Here is a 20,787-nt window from a genome sequence, read left to right as displayed (position 1 = left end):
TGGTGTTGGCCAGAGGGGCCGATGGCGCGATATGGCAGCCTCGCTTCTGTCAGTCTGCCCCAGGGCAGTTGTGGCTACAACTGTAGCTGCCTCCACCAGTGTGTGAATGAATAGTGGCATTGTAAAGCGCTTTGGGTGCCTTGAAAAGCGCTATATAAATCCAATCCATTATTATTGTGTGTTTTTCTACCCCGGTATGGTTTTACTACGTTGGCCTAGTCTAGGACTTCTGTCACTACTCTCAAGTCACTACCGCATAGACTCTGTTTTCAAAAACGCCAAATGGCAGCCTCCACAAGCGGGATATTTAGCTTTATTTTTGTACAATTGGAAGAAGGGCTGTCGCGTCATCCATGTTTTCTACAGTCACTGACTGGGGCACACATGCACGCGCCTACGTCACCACGCAGCGCACACATGCACATGAACGCACACAGACTCGGATCACACAGGTAGGAGAGTGAGATGCAAAAATGACATATTTAATCCAATAAAAGAAAGTGTTTTGGGTGAAATTCACAAGTATTTAACACATATGTTACACTTGCTCTGCCCCTTTTAGCTCATCAACCAAGGGACTGGCAGCAGCTGCCACTGAGGTAACTCAGAAAACAAAGAAAGATTAAATCACACATGCATAACAGTGGAAACTAAAATGTGTGCACTTATTTTAGAATATAGTGTTATGTGATTGTATAAGTAAATTAATTCTAAACCGAAATCAATTTTTTATTACCCTGTAAAATAAATCCTATATTTAAAGAAGGACACATGTAAGTGCAGTGTTATGGTTAAGCCTCTGTTGTAACACTGATGATCGGTAGATATTACCACTGTGTGGCAGAACATCAGGGACACTGCGCTGTGCTGTGCGCTGTGCTGGCCCAAGTAAAACGACTCCAGTGGCAGCTCTTAAATGTGTGCGCCAGGGTGATGAAAACAAAGAGGATCAGTCAAAAATGTTTGATTTTTTTTATTTTGCCAAAGCTTCTGTTCTTTGTATTTGTTTATTTTACAAGAAATATACAGAAAAGTAAAGTTTTTGTTTATCCAATTTTATTAAATGCAACTGTTTTTGCTTGCTGCCTAACTTCAGGAATAAAGTCATTTTTGGCGTCATCAATAGTAGATCAGTTTCCATGTTTAAAGGACTGCCATGGCACAGGATATGTATCTACACTTCAATGGACACACACAGCAACAATTAAAAAACCTGAATACTGGTCAGTTTTTCAATCAGTATACTGAGTGCCATTGTGATTATAAAAATAAATATACAGTTTGTATGGACTCAAATTCCATATCTTTAAAAGATGAATGTGTAACGTGGATTAACAGGTGTATTTTAAAGAGGGAAACCCTCCAAAAAATTAAAAAACGGACGGAGCAGTGGAGCAGCTTAAGGAATAAACGATATAAAAACTGTATCACTAAAATATAATTTATTATACAAAAATTAAACAATTGATCTCGCAGGGCTGCATCAGAGGGAACATTATCTGGATCATGCTTTTGCAACCTACAGTATAATTCTCTCAACCGCAAATGAAGATACTGTTTCACTTGGTTTCTGAGTGCAACTAAAAAACTGTGACCTTAAAACGGGTGGGGACACTCACCATATAAAGAATCTAAAAGAGAAAAGATTTTTTTGTACTTGGTCTCTTTCACTGGTTTCGAGAACACTGACCTGACGTTTAGCCTCACCTGCTAGCGCTCCCAACACAATAGCAACTTTCCTCACTTCAGGCAAGTCCTGCGATCCCAGTAGCCCCTGCATCTGCTCCTTCCAATCCTGATATTGCACATCCTGATCAGGCCCTTTAAATTTCGGCAGCCATGGGGCTCCGGGATATACAGGCATCATCATATTTGCTATTCCCCTGACTACCCCAACTGCTCTTAACTCTGCATCTAATGTCGACAACACCAGAAATGTAACGTGGATTAACAGGTGTATTTTAAAGAGGGAAACCCTCCAAAAAAAACCGGACGGAGCAGCAGAGCAGCCAAGGGAATAAACAATATAAAAGCTGTATCACTAAAATATAATTTATTATACAAAAACAGTTAAAAATTTAAAAGGAATTAAAACAACCCTGCTCAGAGAGAACACACAATAAAAACTAATCAAACGTAAGCATTAAAAGTCCGGTGGGGTCCGCCACAACGTTAAAATCCAGGAAATCGGAGTGGGGCAAGGAAAAGCCCGGCGGCGTCACCAGCCGTCACCTCTGTCTCTCCACTCCAGAATACTAGAAGAGAGAGGGGCAGCGACAGTCACCGTTCTTTCTAGTGAGCCGGGTTACTGCAGCACGATATGTCGTGGGACTTACCCCGGATGGGCAGAGCTCCTAACTCTGCCCGCCGCTTTTCTGTATCACGCCAGCACTATGGTCTCGCCGTGGGAAGTAGAGCGCTGTCCGCTGCCAACTAATTCCCCACCATAGCATCCTCTGGCATCCAGCCAACAGCAGCACAGCTCACTCTGACTCTCAAGCACTGGCCGTCATATGCCCTCGCCACGTACTGCACACCAACCTGCACCAATGCCTTCTTCCTGCGTCTCCTAGCACTCTCTTCAAATCACCCCGGCTGTCACCTCTCAGGTGTCTCAAATTAGTAAAACAGGAAGAGCGGAGTCTCCCCAGGACAAATTAACAGATATACCAAAAACATGCAATACAAAAAAATAAATAAAACACTCCACATAGAACACAGCAAAACACAGCAAACATGCAAAGCAAAACAACTTCAAAACAAAATCTGTCCTTACTTGGATGACAAATGCACATTATATGTCACTCATCCAAGTGACATCTCCAGTCATATGCACAGATGAATAAATAATTACATCTGTTTAAATCTATTGCGAAGTTGGCAAAAGGTTTGTACAACCTTGTGACAATATAAAGTGTGTGAAACATGATACTTGATCTTGGCTTAGTCCATCTCCTAACAATTAATTGCAAGCATTCACAACCACAGACTGGTGTGCTTTGTTGTTGTTTTGTCCTCTCTGAGCAAATGTCAGGCATAGTGTTGGAGCTCACCGCTTCAGGATTACAGACAACTTGACATTAACCAAAAAAACTGCAAATAATCTTTCAAATCTGACTTTACTGACCCTTTTATTTTGTTTAAAAATTACAGGACGCATGGTTAGCCCTTGCAGAGCTCATAGGCCAGCAACTGGATTTCTGGAGGAGTGTCTACTCATATGTCAGGAAAAGACTTTGTTCTATCAGGAAGAAGAACTCAGCACCAAAGGAACCCAAAGAAAATGTTCATCTTGCCTGGTACTAGAAGATAGATTTTTTTCTGCTTTTTGCAGCAATCTAAGGTCTGTTGATGGCTGCTTCAAAGCATTTTTTGTTGTTGATGCAAGTTACCCAAAGTCATGCGCCAAGGATCGGGAATTCCTTCACACTGTCATCTATCCCAAGAATAGATGAATCCCAAGACATCACTCAAATATGATCAAATGAATGAGGGCTCATTTGCTATGATGGAAGCGTAAAATGTTGCTCATAAAGGTGCATGAAATGATCTGAGAGGGAGATTTCCTCTCCAAAGTGTTGATGTATGTTAAGTACTGAGATAATCATCAATTCATCAGTTTTTAAATTTAAGAGTTTTTACATGTAATTTGTTCTATTTGTTCAAAGCATGTCTTTATGTGTGTAACCAAAGACTGATTTGAAGTAATGGATATAATATAATGAATTATATATTTTTGTGCTACTTGCATTTTACTTCCATTGATATACTTTTTTAGGAATTTGCTGTTGTTGTATGTATCATAGGGCAATAAAAAGATTTTTTTGAGAAAATCTGTTTTGAATCTAGTTTTTATAAGCTGAATTTTATGATAAGTAGAAATCTTAACTCAAACATTAATGGTAATATAACACATGTGATGGGTTCTGACTTTTGACCCAATTTTTGGTAACCCCAACTTCAAACATTGGTCAATTTAACCCAATTTTTGGATAGCTATCCTAACCCAATGTGCTGGGTCAAACCACTCACCCAACCCTGTTAAGTTTAAACCATTGGCTCGGCCCATATTTGACCCAGCGTTGGGTTACTGATTGGGTCATTTTTAACCCAGCATTTCTAAGATTGTACAGGAGTACATGTTGTATGTATACATCTGGCATGCAGAGCGGTTTATGGTCAAGTTTTTCACGTCGACACAGATCGGTACACAAACGTCTTTTGCTTGCTTTTTCAGCAGTGATCAAAGATCGACTTTTCTGCATATACAAACCAGTGTAAATTAGGCTATCAGCAGCAGTAAACTAGACTCAGTCATGTTTGCATTTATGGAGATATGAAATATGGACTGTGCCTACAACCTCCTGAAAGAAAGAGGTGTGGTATATTTTTTAAAGAAGTTGTTACAAAGTAACATGAACTTCATTACCACAGGCGTGAGTGAGTCGAACGGTAATTTACGTTTTCTGTTTTTCTGCACACCATTCAAGTTCATTGCGTGACTCTCCCCTGGATGCTACCATGCTACCTGCCTTATTACATTTTATTCAGAGAAAGACTGTGGCAATCTGCAGAACCTCACATTCAACAGCAATTTCTAACAGAAATGTCTGCCCTACCTTAAGGCATATTGATTATTATTCATCTCACTTTTATTTATCTGAATTGCGGCGTTGTTTTCAGAGAGAAACACATCCGTAAAAGCTGCGGTTATATTGTTTTATTTGGTTAGCATACTGCCCAACTCAGCGGCTGCGTCACTGTTAAAATGTCCGCAAGGTTAGTAGATCATTAACAGAACATTATCTGTGCAGTGACGACTTTTTGTGTGAGTCCGACATTAGGCTAAATTAAATGTAAAAAAATAAATAAATAAAATAAATGTATTAAAAACCTATAAAAAATAATAATGCATGTTTTTATTTAGGAAAAATAAATAATTCATTGATTGATTCATTTTCCGCCTAAAGGTTAAATCAGCAGCCAATTGGACTTCCTCCTCCTCCTTCTCCTGTATGCAGCCTAGCTGACTTGCACTTCCTCCCAAGGAAAGACACTTCTACTACAAAAGAACAGGAATCGATTTTTCTTTCAAACAAAACAAAACAAAACAAACAAAAAAAAAAACAACTTATGCGCTAAACCGGCGGCAGCAGTTCTGACGGAATCTGCGGAGTCTGAGTGTGATTCGTTTACTTCTGATAAATGTTTCATGCTTCACCTGCTGAACAGGTGGATTTTATCATTGGATTTTAAATAATCTGCATTACAAAAGTAAGTAAAGTCTTCATTATTTTAGTAAGCAGTATTATTTGTTTATTATGACTGCCCATATCTGCATGTAGGGTTTAATACTCTTTTGAATAATTCATGTAGTTAGACCGAGGATGTAGTTGCGCCAGGCACATATTTTTCTATTAATTCTTTTGCTGAATGGTGGACAAGTTCAGTATGATACTTTTTGAGTAACCTCACAAACTAATAAGAAATAAAGAGCACAAAAAACTGCCTTTCCTTCTGTTCTTAGGTCAATTAACTTTGCCGTTTTCGGTGTCTTTAATATTCGCTTTATGGTTTTATTGTCTTGTCACCTTTATCAGCAACTGAGAGATACATCGGCTGGTGGCAGTTGTAGCTGCACCTGTACAAGTGCACGGGCATTTGTAGAGCTCTTGCACTGACTTAGGAACACTTTTCATGACAATATATTGCACTGATAACAGTAAAATTAATTATTTACAGCTAACTTTCAAAAATTCTTTGAGAAGGTTGTATACGGCGCTTAACAAATTAATTAGATCATCATTCAAAGAAAATCTTTGCCACAGCTACCTACATTAACAATTAATAACAAAATCATTTTTAAAATTTTCTGTAATGGTTAATCCATCAGCATGTACAGGCTGTTTGATGGAAATCTCATTTAAGTATTGCAAGATAATTATTGTTCCTATCCATGAATTTTCAAACTTACCGTTTAACAAAAAAACCCCCGCAAAACAATCGCTTTTTTTACGATTTATATGAAAATTCATAGTTATTTACATTTAGTCCAGAACAGAAAAATTCATTTTAGAGGTTGAATGTTATGCTGGATTAATTTCCCTCTTTGATGTATAAATAAACGGGTATAAATATATTGAAGGAAACGGCTTCCAGGGCCTAATCCGTGGATCGGCTTCCTCCGAGGCGTGGGCGTCTATCAGCAGAGATTGTCCCTTAATCTGTAACACAGTCAAATATATTCTCAAGTAACATTCAAGCATGTCATTCAGCGTGTTAGTACGAGCTCGGGAGCAGCTTGGGAGAACAAGAAAACAGAGACTGCTTCAGGTTGTCTTCCCAAATCGACTCAACTTTATTCTCAAGTACAACAGTTAATACAGAGGGAAAAATTCATGAGTCAGCAGATTCTCAGCTTAAACCAGTACAGACCAAGATAAGGGAGCGTCTTCCTGCCCTTGGGTGAAGAAGCACCCTTTGTATAGTTTATCAGTTCAGCTACAATTCTGATTATCTCAGCGACATATTTTCAAGGCACAAAACGAAGAGTTCTTTCATTAGTGAATTCTGAAACAAACCATCTGGCCTTCAACAGGCATCTCCTAAGAGATTTAGAAACTAATGTAGCTGAGGGAGTGATCTCTGTGGTATTTCAACCTTGTACCAGCCTGTGATTCTCACACATCAATTCTTGGGTCAAAGAGAAAAATAACTAAAACAAAGGGGCCTTATTGAATGACAGAGTTTTCCTGTATAATGTCACTATAAAACAATATCCAGTAAATGCTCCCATGGTACTAAAATACCTAACATATATGATTTCAGTTTTTCTTATTTGACCTTTAAATTTTACAACAGAATTTTTAGTTTCAAACAAGCTTTTGAAAGATTTGTTTTATTTGTCTTCTATTTCAAAGACACTATTTCAAAGACCCTTATGCACATTCCAAAATACATTTACAAAATGGTTTAATCTAAACATAATAGAGGCCCCGGGGCAGACCCAGGACACGCTGGAGAGATTATATCTCTTGGCTGGCCTGGGAACGCCTTGGTATTCCCCCGGATAAGCTGGAGGAGGTGGCTGGGGAGAGGGAGGTCTGGGCCTCTTTGCTTAGGCTGCTGCCCCCGTGACCCGGCCCCGGACAAAGCGGATGAAGATGGATGGATGGATGGATAATAAAATCAAGCATCCTGAGCGAGTTCTGCTGGGAAAAATATGAAACTCTGTGGAGGTCATCTATTTCTGTATTTTAAAGATGTTTAATGGTTGTACTATTATTAAGCAAACCTATAGCTAGGCCTACTGTTACCAGTAATGGCCTACAATTACTGTTAACCTAGCCTGAGAGTTTAGTAAACATGAGTCCACCTTTGCTCCCTAATTATACTAGGGTAAAGCATTCACTTCTCTGTCTTTAAGCTCAAGGTGTGTGATACACCAAAAAGAAGTAATAATGTGACATATACAGACATATATACACAGCACAATGGAAGATTTGAGAAGCCTTCAGTCTTTGGTTGAAATTACTATTGTATGACACAGCCACACTGTTAAGACTTTTCGTGTGTTAAGACTTGGTGTGTTGCCGGGGTTGTGGGCGGGTGGGTGCATGGGGGCCCGGCCCTGGAGCAGGGTGCCGCCGGTGCATCGAGCCGCCTGGGGGGCTCTTCAACTGGTGGGGGGGATGGTCACATCTGGCAGGAGCTTTCTTCTCTCAGGAACTCTCTGCAGGAGGGGGAGATACAGGAGAGGTGGAGGAAGATCTCAGCCTGGGCGTTTACCGTCTTATGTAGTCTGGAAGATGTGTGGTTGGTGGGGTGGGTGCAGTTTTCTCTGTGGTGGGGTTGGGTGGACTGTCCAGGGCTCTGTGGAGCCGGGGGGCGCTACTGCACTGGGCCCCGGTCTGATGGGCCTGGGCCCCCCTTCCCTGGCGGGTCGCGGAGGGTGGGAGTGCCTACTGGGGTCAGCGGGGGAGCTGGCCCCAGGGAGGGGTTACCTGCCCCTCCCTTCCTTCCCTCCCCATCTCCAGCTGCCTCCCTCTTCCCGCTCCTCCACAACCACCCACACATGCAGGGCCTTGGAGTGGGGGTATGTCACCAGGGTGCAGAGGAGGCTACCCCCCCCCCTGTCCCCTTCTGGCTGCCTCTGCCTCAATTTTATCCCACAACTTAGACATTCACATTATTCACACTCTCATTACACATACATATAGGATCTTGGGGGTGGGCACAATCACGGAGTCCAAATCACCATCAGGGTGTATACCTCACCCCTGACGTCGTTGCCCACCTCTCAATTTTAAATACACTTAGTCATTGAGGGCTAGCAGGAGGGACTATGCGCTTACCTGCTGCTCCTTGGCAGGTAGCTCCATGCCCTCCTGGGTTTTAATTGCACCTTAGAACACATATGCATCAACACTACAATGAGCGGGTGGAGGGAGGTTTGGAGTCTTCTCCCACCCCCATTCTCTGCGGCCTGCTGGAGCGGGGGGGCTAGTAGGAGGAGTTGGCCGTCCGACTGCGGTCTGGGGTGTGGGGCCTCCCTGCTGCTGCGGAGTCGGGGTGGTCTGCCTCTCCCCACCGCAGGGAAAAGGGTAACACCACCTGGGTCTGGGTGCAATTCCCCCCTCCAGGGGCAAGGGTACCTAGACCCGGTTTGTAGAGTACGCTTGGGGAGTGTGATTGTGTGTACAGCGTCTCTTTATGTCTGTCTCCACATTGGTTGAGTGTGGAGTGAGTGCATATGAGAGCATGAGGGTGGGAATGGATGTTTGTGTCTGTGTGTGCCTGTATGTCTGTGTCTATATGTCAGGTTGGGTATCAGACGCCACCTCTCTGGGGACACCTCAGGCCCTCCAAGGTTTGGAGGCCTATCTCCACCCACCACCACTTCCCCTGCCGGTGGCGGACTCCCTCAGGTGTCGGTGTGTTGGTGGTTCTTTGTGTCTGGGGGTGGGCGTCCGGGTACACACCGGCTCACTCCTTGGCGGCCGCTTGTCGGGGCCTGGGGCCTGGGGCTCGCTCGGGCCCCTTTGGAGGTGGGGTGCCCCCGGCCTCTCGGCCTAGGGCTCGGTCACTCAGGCGCAGCTGGGGGCCGGCGGAGCTCACGGGCGCGTCACTGCAACCCCCCCTGGCTTCTGCTCCGCGGCTGCTGAGTGAGCCCTCATCTGGGACTCTCCTCAGCTCTTACTGGAACAGTGGCGCGGCTGCCCCTCTGTTGGTCTTCCATGGTCTCTTGTGTTCTGGGGGCCTCTGGATGTCTGGAGTTTTGATCTCCTCCATACCCGCTTCACACCCTGGAGGACGGGGCTGTGGCCCCCCCACACTCCCTAGCAGATCATTACATGGAGAAACCTTTGGAATGCAAGCATGCTGATCCACACAGGTATGCACACATGGGTATTCACAGACGCGGACTAAAGCTTTCTTGGCTGCTGCCTCAAAGCACACTGTGCGCTGTCTATCTTGCGTGCTGCACAATATCGTTTATTACTTAGTAAATACTGATATCTATGACTAGCTAGTTTATTGTGATGGTGCTTTGTTTTCTCTATTATTATGTTGCTCTTTGTTGTTTGCTGTCTCCTCTGTTTGTTTGTTTGTTTGTTTGTTTTTTCTCCATACAGGTGACCCAGGAGTTTTTTTTTTTTTTTTTTTTTGTCTCTCTTCCCCCCCCTTCTCACCGTCTCTTCTCCCCTTTGGTTTTCTTTCTTTCTCTCCCCCTCTCTCTCTCATTCATTCCCCCTGTCCTATTTATTAAAAAAAAAAAAAAAAAATGACAAAGGATGAACTGAAGCTCTGCCATCACGTAATGTCGCATACTGCTGTTTCTGATGTCATTTAAAAAAAAAAAAAAAAAAAAAAAAAAAAAAAAAAAAAAAGACTTTTCGTCTCCACTTTACGGTAACATACTGGCGCCACTATTGCCGTTACGGTAACTTGTAGTTCTGCAAGATGATTTTTTTGCTGCTGTGTATAATACTCTTGGACAAATTATGGTAAAGCACTGTAGCCTCTTTTATGGCGACAGTGAGATACAGTTATAGAATAGAATAGAATAGAATAGAATAGAATAGGTGTTGTATGAAAGGAGAGAAGGTTAGCACTCCCCTTGACAAGGATGGAATTGGCCCTAGTGGCCTGCAACACACATATGGTTAAGGCATTGCCACCTACTTCGTGGCATCTCTAACCATGTTTTTACAAGACATAATGTGGATTGCACAACACTGGTCACTACATTCTTCATTTCCAGTTAATACTTGTACAGCTGCTGTTATTGTGTATATATTTATTTATATTTCTTTATACATTCTTATATAGTTCTATATTGTGTATTTTGTTGTACAGTTATTTTATTTTCAACTTTAATTTATATATTTTATCTTATTCTTTCCCAGTTAAATTTACCCTTCATTCTAATTTGTGTTGTACAGTTATTTCATTTTTAACCTTAATTTATATTTTATTCCTTCCTAGTTAAATTTACCCTTTTTAATTTTTCATATTTATTTCCTATCTTATTCATAGCCTTTTCCTTTTTTGTTTTCTTTAGGTCACGAGCAGTTGTCCAAGCATTTCACTACATATCGTATTGTGTATGACTGTGTACGTGACAAATAAAATTTGAATTTGAATTTAGAATAGAATAGACTAGAATTAGAATAGAATTCAACTTTATTGTCATTGCACATGCACAGGTACAGGGCAACGAAATGCAGTTTGCATCCATCCAGATGTGCTTTAGTGATATAGATATATTACAATATATATTAGTTATAATGTACATGGTATGAAGTATGTTGTGAATATTCTATAACTATAGGTATGTACAGGCTGTAGTGAGTACAAGCTATGTACAGGCTATGAACAGGATATAAATATGAAAAACTATACAGAATATGAAATAAATAACTTTACAGAAATCTGAGATATACAGCTATACAGAAATGGGAACTATGCAAGTTGTAAACAGTTGTAGGGTTAAAAATTATCGAATGTACAGAATGATTATTTACACAGAGCTATACAGTACTGCAGTTAAGATAAGTGAGGGTGTAGATAATTTCTACAGAGGCTATATAAAGTGCTAGTGGTTGTGAGTGGTGGTTCAGTCCATGTTATTATTGTGTGTTTGAGGGTACAGTTGTCCATTGTGTGTGTGTGTGTATGTTCAGTCCATGTGTTAACGTGGGTCAGATGTCAGGAGGCAGAGTTCAGGAGTCTGACAGCTGTGGGGAAGAAGCTGTTCCGGTACCTGGTGGTCTTAGTCCGGAGGCTCCTGTGGCGCCTCCCAGAGGGCAGGAGGGTGAAGAGTCCATGTGATGGGTGACTGGGGTCTTTGATGATTTTCCCAGCCCTTTTCAGACACCGCTTCCTGTAGATTCAATTCAATTCAATTCAATTCAATTTTATTTATATAGCGCCAAATCACAACATAAGTCGCCTCAAGGCGCTTCATAGATACAGAGAAAAACCCAACAATCATATGACCCCCTATGAGCAGCACTTTGGCAACAGTGGGAAGGAAAAACTCCCTTTTAACAGGAAGAAACCTCCGGCAGAACCAGGCTCAGGGAGGGGCGGGGCCATCTGCTGTGACCGGTTGGGGTGAGAGAAGGAAGACAGGATAAAGACATGCTGTGGAAGAGAGACAGAGGTTAATAACAGATATGATTCAATGCAGGGAGGTCTATTAACACATAGTGAGTGAAAAAGGTGACTGGAAAGGAAAAACTCAATGCATCATGGGAATCCCCGGCAGCCTACGTCTATTGCAGCATAACTAAGGGAGGATTCAGGGTCACCTGGTCCAGCCCTAACTATATGCTTTAGCAAAAAGGAAAGTTTGAAGCCTAATCTTGAAAGTAGAGATAGTGTCTGTCTCCTGAATCCAAACTGGAAGCTGGTTCCACAGAAGAGGGGCCTGAAAACTGAAGGCTCTGCCTCCCATTCTACTTTAAATACTCTAGGAACAACAAGTAGGCCTGCAGAGCGAGAGCGAAGTGCTCTAATAGGCTGATATGGTACTACAAGGTCATTAAGGTAAGATGGGGCCTGATTATTTAAGACCTTGTATGTGAGGAGCAGGATTTTGAATTCAATTCTGGATTTAACAGGAAGCCAATGAAGGGAAGCCAAAACAGGAGAAATATGCTCTCTCTTTCTAGTCCCTGTCAGGACTCTTGCTGCAGCATTTTGGATTAACTGAAGGCTTTTCAGTGAGTTTTTTGGACATCCTGATAATAATGAATTACAGTCGTCCAGCCTGGAAGTAATAAATGCATGAACTAGTTTTTCAGCGTCACTCTGAGACAGGATATTTCTAACTTTAGAGATGTTGCGCAAATGGAAGAAAGCAGTCTGACATATTTGTTTAATATGTGCGTTGAAGGACATGTCCTGGTCAAAAATGACTCCAAGGTTCCTCACAGCGTTACTGGAGGCCAAGGTAATGCCATCCGGTGGAAGAATCTGGTTAGATACCATATTTCTAGGCTTTTCAGGGCCGAGTACAATAACCTCAGTTTTATCTGAATTAAGAAGCAGAAAGTTAGCGGCCATCCAGGTCTTTATGTCTTTAAGACATTGCTGCAGTTTAACTAATTGGTTTGTGTTATCTGGCTTCATGGACAGATAGAGCTGGGTGTCATCAGCATAGCAGTGAAAATGTATGCTATGTCTTCTAATGATGCTGCCTAAGGGAAGCATGTATAATGTAAACAGAATTGGTCCTAGCACTGAACCCTGTGGAACTCCATAATTAACCTCAGTGTGTGAAGAGGACTCTCCATTTACATGAACAAATTGGAGTCTATTAGATAGATATGATACAAACCACTGCAGTGCAGTACCTGTAATACCTACAGCATGTTCTAATCGCTCTAATAGGATATTATGGTCGACAGTATCGAACGCTGCACTGAGGTCTAGCAGGACAAGCACAGAGATGAGTCCACTGTCAGAGGCCATAAGAAGATCATTTGTAACCTTCACTAAAGCTGTTTCTGTGCTGTGATGGTGGTCCTGTAGTCAGTAATGGTCTGGAGTCCTTGCCACATGCGTCGGGGGTTGGAGTTGGAGAAGTGTTCTTCTACCTTCTTTTTGTAATAGTGTTTGGCTTTTTTGATGCCCTTCTTTAGATTAGCCTTTTGTCGTAAATTATGTCAACAAAGTAACATCATACTGTGATTAAGAAATTTGTATACTACCCTTTATTCACACTATGTCACTGTAAGCCTGCTTCAAAGTAATAAACTGCAATATATTTACCAGTAACTTACCGTTATCACGCATTATCAGTACCAAAAACATCCATCTCTGTTAGAGGATACCGTGTTCCTACAGGCGGTCATTTACTGTTTAACACGTTGTAATATACGTAATATCAGGAAACATTAACATCCTGTAAGAGACTGGAGGGTTCCAATATATACACACACACTATAATTAATGTGCCCTACACCACTTTTTATTTCAGTTCGGATTTTCCTCTGCAGAAATACACATTTCCAAAATCAAACTGAAAAGAACTGAAAACACTTGTAACACTTGGAAGCACTTGTTACTAAACCATTTAACCCATGTATTTTCTCAGATGTTTGTACAAACAATAATGATATTATGTCATATCAATATCATGTCTGTCATGATATTGATATGACATAATATCATTATTGTTTGTACAAACATCTGGGTTTTCTTAGTTATATTTTGTAGGGCGTAAACCTACACCGTAAAGTGCCTTGGCATTCATTTTGTTGGCACCATACAAATAAACTTACGGAGCCCCTCTGATGACATGGTCCAAAAAATAAATAAATTGTACCACAAAATACTACTTCGTGGGCACGAAATTGGTATAACGTGCTCACGAAATACTAATTTGTGGGCACAAAACACTTGACCGATAACTGTGATCCTTCCCAGGGCCTTGCAGTTGGCTGACAATAAAATCTATCCCGGCGTCCAGGTCATACTTACGTCTGTAAAGCAACTGGGCTCTCAATATCCTGTTTAAATGTCTCTCCGTAATAATGGTTCCTTGCATTGCCAGGCTTTTCAAAATGCATTTGTAGCTCATTCCCAGCCTAAAATCAAACTCAATCAGACTGTCTCTGTCCATGGTGTATAGGTTTAGCCTACTCTTATGCTTATGTCTCTACGCAGCTGTCCAGGAATTGTATCAATATGATGTGTGCACGTTATCTATTTCGTTGCCACAAATGCGTAATTCGTTGGCACGTTATACCCAATTCGTGCCCACAAATTAGCATTTCGTGTGCACGTTATACCAATTTCGTGCCCTCGAAATAGTATTTCGTGGCCACAAATAAGTATTTCGTGGGCACGTTATACTATTTCGAGGGCACGAAGTAGTATTTTGTGGCCACAATTTATTTATTTTTTGGACCATGTCATCAGAGGGGCTCCGTATAAACTGAATTGAAATTAACAGAATATCAAGCCCCACACTTCTGCCTCTATATACACTTTGTCCAAAATACTTCCTCACACCACCAAATCAATGTACAAAGCAGGGTCCACAAGGACATGGATGAGCATGTGTGGTGTGAAGGAACATGACTGATTTGCACAGAACCCTGATCTTGCTTTGTGGACTGAGTTCATTGATTTGTAGGGTGAGCCAATACATGTGACAATTAAAGTGTAAGTACAAACTCAAGGTCTTGCATTGAAAAGTTGTAATACACTATATTTTAAAGTTTGTCACAACTTCTACCCTTAGTCCTCCCACTACCAATGAAAGATTAATGATGTTATATTTAGTGTCTACTTTTGTTTATGTTTTCCGTGTTAATTATCTACCAGAAAATGTGAGCCCCCCCAAAAAAACACTCTTCAATATTGTACTGTCAAAGTACATGTGTAGAATGGTATGGTGAAGAAAAAGAAGCTAAGCAGTGACATATGAGTCTACGAGTGACCTTCAAATCGTAGACTCAAGTCTATGAGTCTAGGCCTGCCATCTTATAAAGTGGTAGTGAGTAATAATCCATAACTGTCAGCATTTACACACACACTTCTTTCTGTAGGGCAATGAAAGCAGTGAAGTCCAAGGTCAATGAGGAGTACTGAGTGATGCAGAATTGTTAACAAGTATCACAGCTATCTTCCCAAAAACCAAGCCATCATCAGTGTCATCTACAATGGAAACATAGCCTTTGACATACTTGGTACCTTTGTAGACCACTGCTGACCAGTGTTGGGTAAGTTACTTTAAAAAAGCAATTAATTACTAATTACTTAATCAATATTGTATTTAAAATACTTATCTAATTACTGTGTCTGAAAAGTAACGTAATCACTCAATAAGTAATTTAACTAAATACTTCTTAAAATCCCTATAAACCTTGAATAGACAAACAATAGAAATTAAACTCTTTAAATAATAAATACATTTTTTTAAAGACGGAGACTCTACAGCAGCAGTCCCCAACCTTTTTTGCGCCACGGACCGGTTTGTGCCTGACAATATTTTTACGGACCGGCCTTTAAGGTGTCGCAGATAAATACAACAAAATAAAACTAGTACCGGTCAGGCGCTTCGGTAGACTCATGCTATTAACAGCGGCCGATAGTTTTTACATATTACTGTAATGTTCTTGTCTGCTTGTTTCAGAAAAGTGAAGAGACAGGAATATGTCCATTTCATAAAACAGCCACACGCTTCAGCCGAGTCCGACATCTTCCACTTTAGAATACGACTATGCAGTAAACTGGCGCGAAATGACGTGCACCTGCACTACAGCGATGTTAAAGCGGCAGAGTTTACTTTTACCTTTAGAAGATAAATTATTGAAATTAAATAATGATATTCAGCGAGTTGAATTATTTTACAATGTAACGCAAGTACATTGTAAGTAACTGTAATTAAAATACCTAAAAATGAACAGTAATCAGTTACTCTCTTTTTCAGTGGAAAAGTAATTTAATTACAGTAACGCGTTACACCCAACACTGCTGCTGACACATCCAAAGTGGTCTGATTAGTCCAGCCTGCCTTATCCTTGTGCATTATCCTTGACATTTTGACCGTCTGAGACATCCTCTAAAACCATGTCTGGTGATCGGTGCAATTTTGACTGTTTGTACTGTTCCTGTATTGTGGGTTGTCTCAAGAGAGACTTCAGTGTTTCTTTAATTGGCACATACTGAAAAGAACACTGTTTGCCTGTACTGTCAGGTCCTAAAAAATTTGAGTTGGTTCCACATAACTGACATTTTCTTTGAAAAATGTCTTCCTTGTTTTGTCTGATCTTACACCTTTATTGTTCAGTGTTAAGAGATCATTCTGTGAAAGTTCTTGAATGACGTTATCCCCTTCTGCTTGTGGAATATTAAATGCAGACAGATTGTCAGACAGTTTTGCAAGAACATCGTGCATTGCACAGCTGTGAAGATTCTGAAATTCCTCTCTCTTTTTTTAAAAGACGACATAAACCCTAATTTATCCCATTAAGTTTACTTTTATGTGAGAATAATAGCTAAAATATAACAAAAGAAATCATATCAAAAATGAAACCTTTCAATTGCCCAACCCTTTAGGTCCTCCGTCCCCTCAACGAGTTGTACATTTTCAATGTTCCCTTATTACTATGGCATAATTACTTGTATCGGCAACAAATAAATCAAACAAATAAATCAAGCCCTTATTTATTTATTTTTTTGTCCCGTTTGGATCTTTAGCCATCGGAATTGTTGTCTTAAGGCCAAGAAAGATGCCAAGCGGATTTATTTTACCAAGTGGATCATCATGGCCTTGCCATATTGGTCCAATTGATTGACCTTTATTATAAAGGGGGGAAGAAAGAAAGAAAAACAAACAAAACACCTGGTATGGAGAAAAAAAACAGAAGAGAAAGCAAACAAAAAAAGAGCAACATAATAAAAAAACCAGCACCATCACAATAAACTAGCTAGCAGTAGATAACAGTAGATACTAAATATTAAACGATATTGTGCAGCACGCAAGATAGACAGCACACAATGTGCTTTGAGGCAGCAGCCAAGAAAGCTGTAGTCCGCGTCTGTGAACACCCGTGTGTACACCTGTGTGCATACCTGTGTGGATCAGCATGCTTGTATTCCAAAGGTTTCTCCATGTAACGATCTGCTAGGGAATGTGGGGAGCCATAGCCCTGTCCCCCAGGGTATGAAGCAGGTATGGAGGAGATCCAGGCCCCAGAGTACAAGGACCCGAGGAGGACCACCAAAACGGGGGGAACCGTGCCACGCTCCTGGGAAGAGCTGAGAAGAGCCCCAAACGAGAGGTCACCCAGCAGCTACGGAGCAGAGGCCAGAGGGGGTTGCAGTGGCGTGCCTGCAGGCTCTGCCGGCAGCCAGCTGTGCCAGAGAGGACCGAGCTTCAGGCCCAGAGGCCTGAGGGCACCCCACCCCCCGGAAGGGGCCCAGCCGGGCCACAGGCGCCAGGCCCCACCAATCGGCCACCAGGAGTGAGCCAGTACATACATGAGCGCCCAGCCCCAGACGACAAGGACCACCAACACACCAACGTGTGAGGGCATCAGCCACCGGCAGGGAGTGTGGTGAGGGGAGAAAGGCCTCTGTACTTTGGAGGGCCTGAGATGTACCCAGAGAGGTTGAGTCTAAGACCCAACCTGACATATAGACACAGACGAACAGGCACACGCGGACACAGACGTGCATTCCCACCCCATATGCACAACCAAATACTCGGCACTCACCCAACGTGTAGACAGACACAAATAGACACTGCACAGACAGTCGCACTCCCCAAACATACTCTATATCCCAGGTCCAGGTACCCCTGCCCCCAGAGGGGCAAGCCGCACCGAGACCCAGGAGATGTAACCCTTCTCTCTGGGGTGGAGGCAAGCGGACCACCTCCTTATCTGCAGTAGCAGGGAGGCCCCGCATCCCAGACCACAGTCTGACGGCCAGCACCTCCTCCCAGCCCCCCAGCTCTGACGGCTAACAAACCGGGGTGAGTGAAGACCCCAAACCTCCCTACGCCCGCTCATATGTAGTGTTGCTGTGTGCTGTTCTAAAGTGCATTTAAAACACAGGAGAGCATGGTTCCTGCTTCCTCTCAGAGAGCAGCACGGCTCCTGCCGAAAACCCATAGTGTCTATATGCATTTAAAATTGAGGGTAGGGCACCAGCGCCAGAGGTGGGTTGGAGTACACCGACCATCCTCTGGATGCTGTAAAACGTGCCCACCCCCAAGGCCCTATATGTATGTGTTATGTGAGAGTGTGAGTAATGTGGATGTCTAGGTTGCAGAATAAAATTGAGGCACAGGCGGCCAGAAGGGGACAGAGGGGGAGTGCCTCCCCTGCACCCTGGTGACATACCTGCACCCCAAGCCCTGCGTGTGTGGGTGGGTGTGGTAGAGCGGGAATAGGGAGGCAGCTGAGGATGGGGAGGGAAGAAAGGGAGGGGCAAGCAGCCCCTCCCTGGGGCCAGCTCCCCCGCTGACCCCAGTAGGCACCCCCACACTCTGGAACCCACCAGGGCAAGGGGGCCCAGGCCCATCCAGACCGGGGCCCGCAGCGGCAGCACCGCCCAGCCCCACAGAGTCCGGGGCAGCCCACCTGACTCCACCCCAGAGAAAACTGCACCCACCCCATCATCCAATCATCTCCCAAACTACACAAGACAATTGACACCCAGGTTGAGTTCATTCTCCACCTCTCCTATATCTCTCCCCCCACCTGCACAGTGAGCTCCTGTAGAGAGGAGACCACCTGCAAAGATATAACAACCTCCCCACCAGTTAGAGAGCCCCCTAGTTGGGCCAATGCACCAGAGGTCCCCTGCACTGGGGCTGAGCCCCCCTGCACCCACCCGCCCACAGCTCCGGCGACACAACAGCCAGGACCCAAGCCCAAAAGGCCCAGCCAGCACCCCAGACCGGGGGCGGAGCACACCCAGACCCCCAAACCTCCACGCGCATCCCGGACCCTCCCAGGGGCAGCCAGGCTACCAGGCCAGTAACCAACATCCACCAGCACAGACCCTCCCCCATCTCCGCTGTATGCAGCCACAAGGAAAACACCATCTAAGAGCCACCAGAGCCCCTAACCAGGTCATGGCCACATCCCCCAGGTTAGTCCCTCTAGGGAAACGTCCCTAGGGACTCCCCAGACGCCCTAAGGCCGTCCCTACCCCCATATCAACCACAATAGTGAAGGCAGGACCAAACCATGACCCCCCACCCCCACTAGGTGATGAAGCCGATCAAAGGAGCCCAAAGGGATTGATCAAATGTGATGGCAGAGGCTGTATCAAGACTAATGTGATCTATTAGATGGTTTTTATATTGGTTAAAATTAAGATTATTTTTAGTTTTTCAGTTAATGAGGACCATTTTCTTGGCTATGCATAGGGCCGTAAAAACAACGTGGGCTGTGTTTATTTCTGCAGTGACTTCATCCAAGTTGCCCAGCAAGCATACTAAAGGGGAGGCTGGAATGTTACATTTCAGACACTTTGATAAGTCTTCACATATCTCACGCCAAAATTTCTGAACTGGTGGACAGAACCAAAGAGCGTGGATGTAATTGTCCGGTGTATTTGCTGTGCAGTGTGAGCAGTTGTTGGAAGGCGTATAGCCCATCTTGAACATCCTGTGACCAGTATAGTGCACTCTGTGTAATATTTTGTATCGTATTAATTGCAAACTGGGATTTCTGATCCATTGAAAGGTTTTTAAGCATATCTGAGACCAAAGGATTGGGTCTAAGCTGATTGATAAATCTGCTTCCCATTTTGTAAAATAGATGAATCAATATCCCTTCCTATTGCAAAGTGTTCTGTATATTTTAGACAATAATTTGGGGGGTTTTAGACTAAAAAAATTGTACCACACTTGGTGGTGTTTGTAATTCAGCTTCACTGGGATTAAATTTCTTTTTTACTATGGATTTAATTTGTTGATATTCCAAACATCGTTTCTTGTTGATCCCATATTGTGCAACTAGTCTGTCAAACGAAATAAAGTCTGTTCCTTCCAATATATGTTCCAAGTATTTAATTCCTTTGCAACTCCAATCTGGAAAGTTTATCATATTATTGTTTTGTAATATGTCCGGATTGTTCCAGATAGGTGTACGTTTGCATGGGATTAATGAAGACTCTGTCATTTTTAGAAACTCCCACCATGCTGTCAGAGAAGAGCTGATGCTGATGCTTTTAAAGCATTCATGTCGTTGGATGTTTGAGCTGATAAATGGTAGGTCTGAAATTTCTAGGTTATTACATAGTGCCTGTTCTACATCTATCCAAGGTTCATCTAAGAGGGTGTGTTTAAACCATCTAGAGATGAACTGAAGCCTGTTGGCTAAAAAATAGTGATTAAAGTTAGGCAGATTTAATCCTCCTTTGGTCTTTTGTAGTGTTTTTAAGCTGATACGTGGGGGTTTATCTTTCCAAAGGAATTTAGAAATATACGAGTCTAGAGATCTGAACCAATCTTGTGATGGCTTATTTAGGATCATTGAAAATAAATAGTTTAATTTTGGCAAGACCATCATTTTTATAGCGGCAACCCTTCCCATGAGTGATATGGGTAAAGATTTCCATCTAGCCAGATCGCCTTCTACTGTCTTTAAAAGTGGGATGTGGTTTAATTTCATAAATGTATAAATCAAGCCCTTATACAGTGATAGGTTTGTAGCATAAACCTATTCGCTGGAACGTTCAAGACAATTTACTACACAGCAAAAAGCAAGACACAAGTAGGCAAAGTTCTTTGTGTTACTCATGCATGAG

General features: G+C 42.6%; 1 protein-coding gene and 1 non-coding gene across 5 annotated transcripts in view; both read left to right on the top strand.

Moving 5' to 3' along the window:
* Positions 1–5,025: 5,025 nt before the first annotated feature.
* Positions 5,026–20,787, top strand: part of LOC146560349 (uncharacterized) — a 56,213-nt gene continuing 40,451 nt past the window's right edge. For 2 of the 4 annotated variants that reach the window (XM_085244324.1, XM_085244320.1), the window contains exons 1-2: positions 5,026–5,274; positions 20,166–20,248. The gene's annotated coding sequence lies outside the window, so the exon portion shown is untranslated. Of the gene's footprint in view, positions 5,275–15,065; positions 15,240–20,165; positions 20,249–20,787 lie in introns of all 4 variants that reach the window. The other 2 variants (XM_085244321.1, XM_085244322.1) reach the window with 2 other exon arrangements.
* On the top strand, positions 10,086–10,213 carry LOC146560350 (U6atac minor spliceosomal RNA). Its single transcript, XR_014888406.1, has one exon. It is a non-coding gene; the product is annotated as a U6atac minor spliceosomal RNA (small nuclear RNA).

This window comes from Mchenga conophoros, linkage group LG14 (genome assembly GCF_057382185.1).
Source record: "Mchenga conophoros isolate Kocher_MC1m ecotype Shallow Benthic linkage group LG14, M_conophoros_male_GT1.1, whole genome shotgun sequence".
NCBI lineage: Eukaryota > Metazoa > Chordata > Actinopteri > Cichliformes > Cichlidae > Mchenga > Mchenga conophoros.
This window is presented reverse-complemented; position numbering and strand designations above follow the sequence as displayed.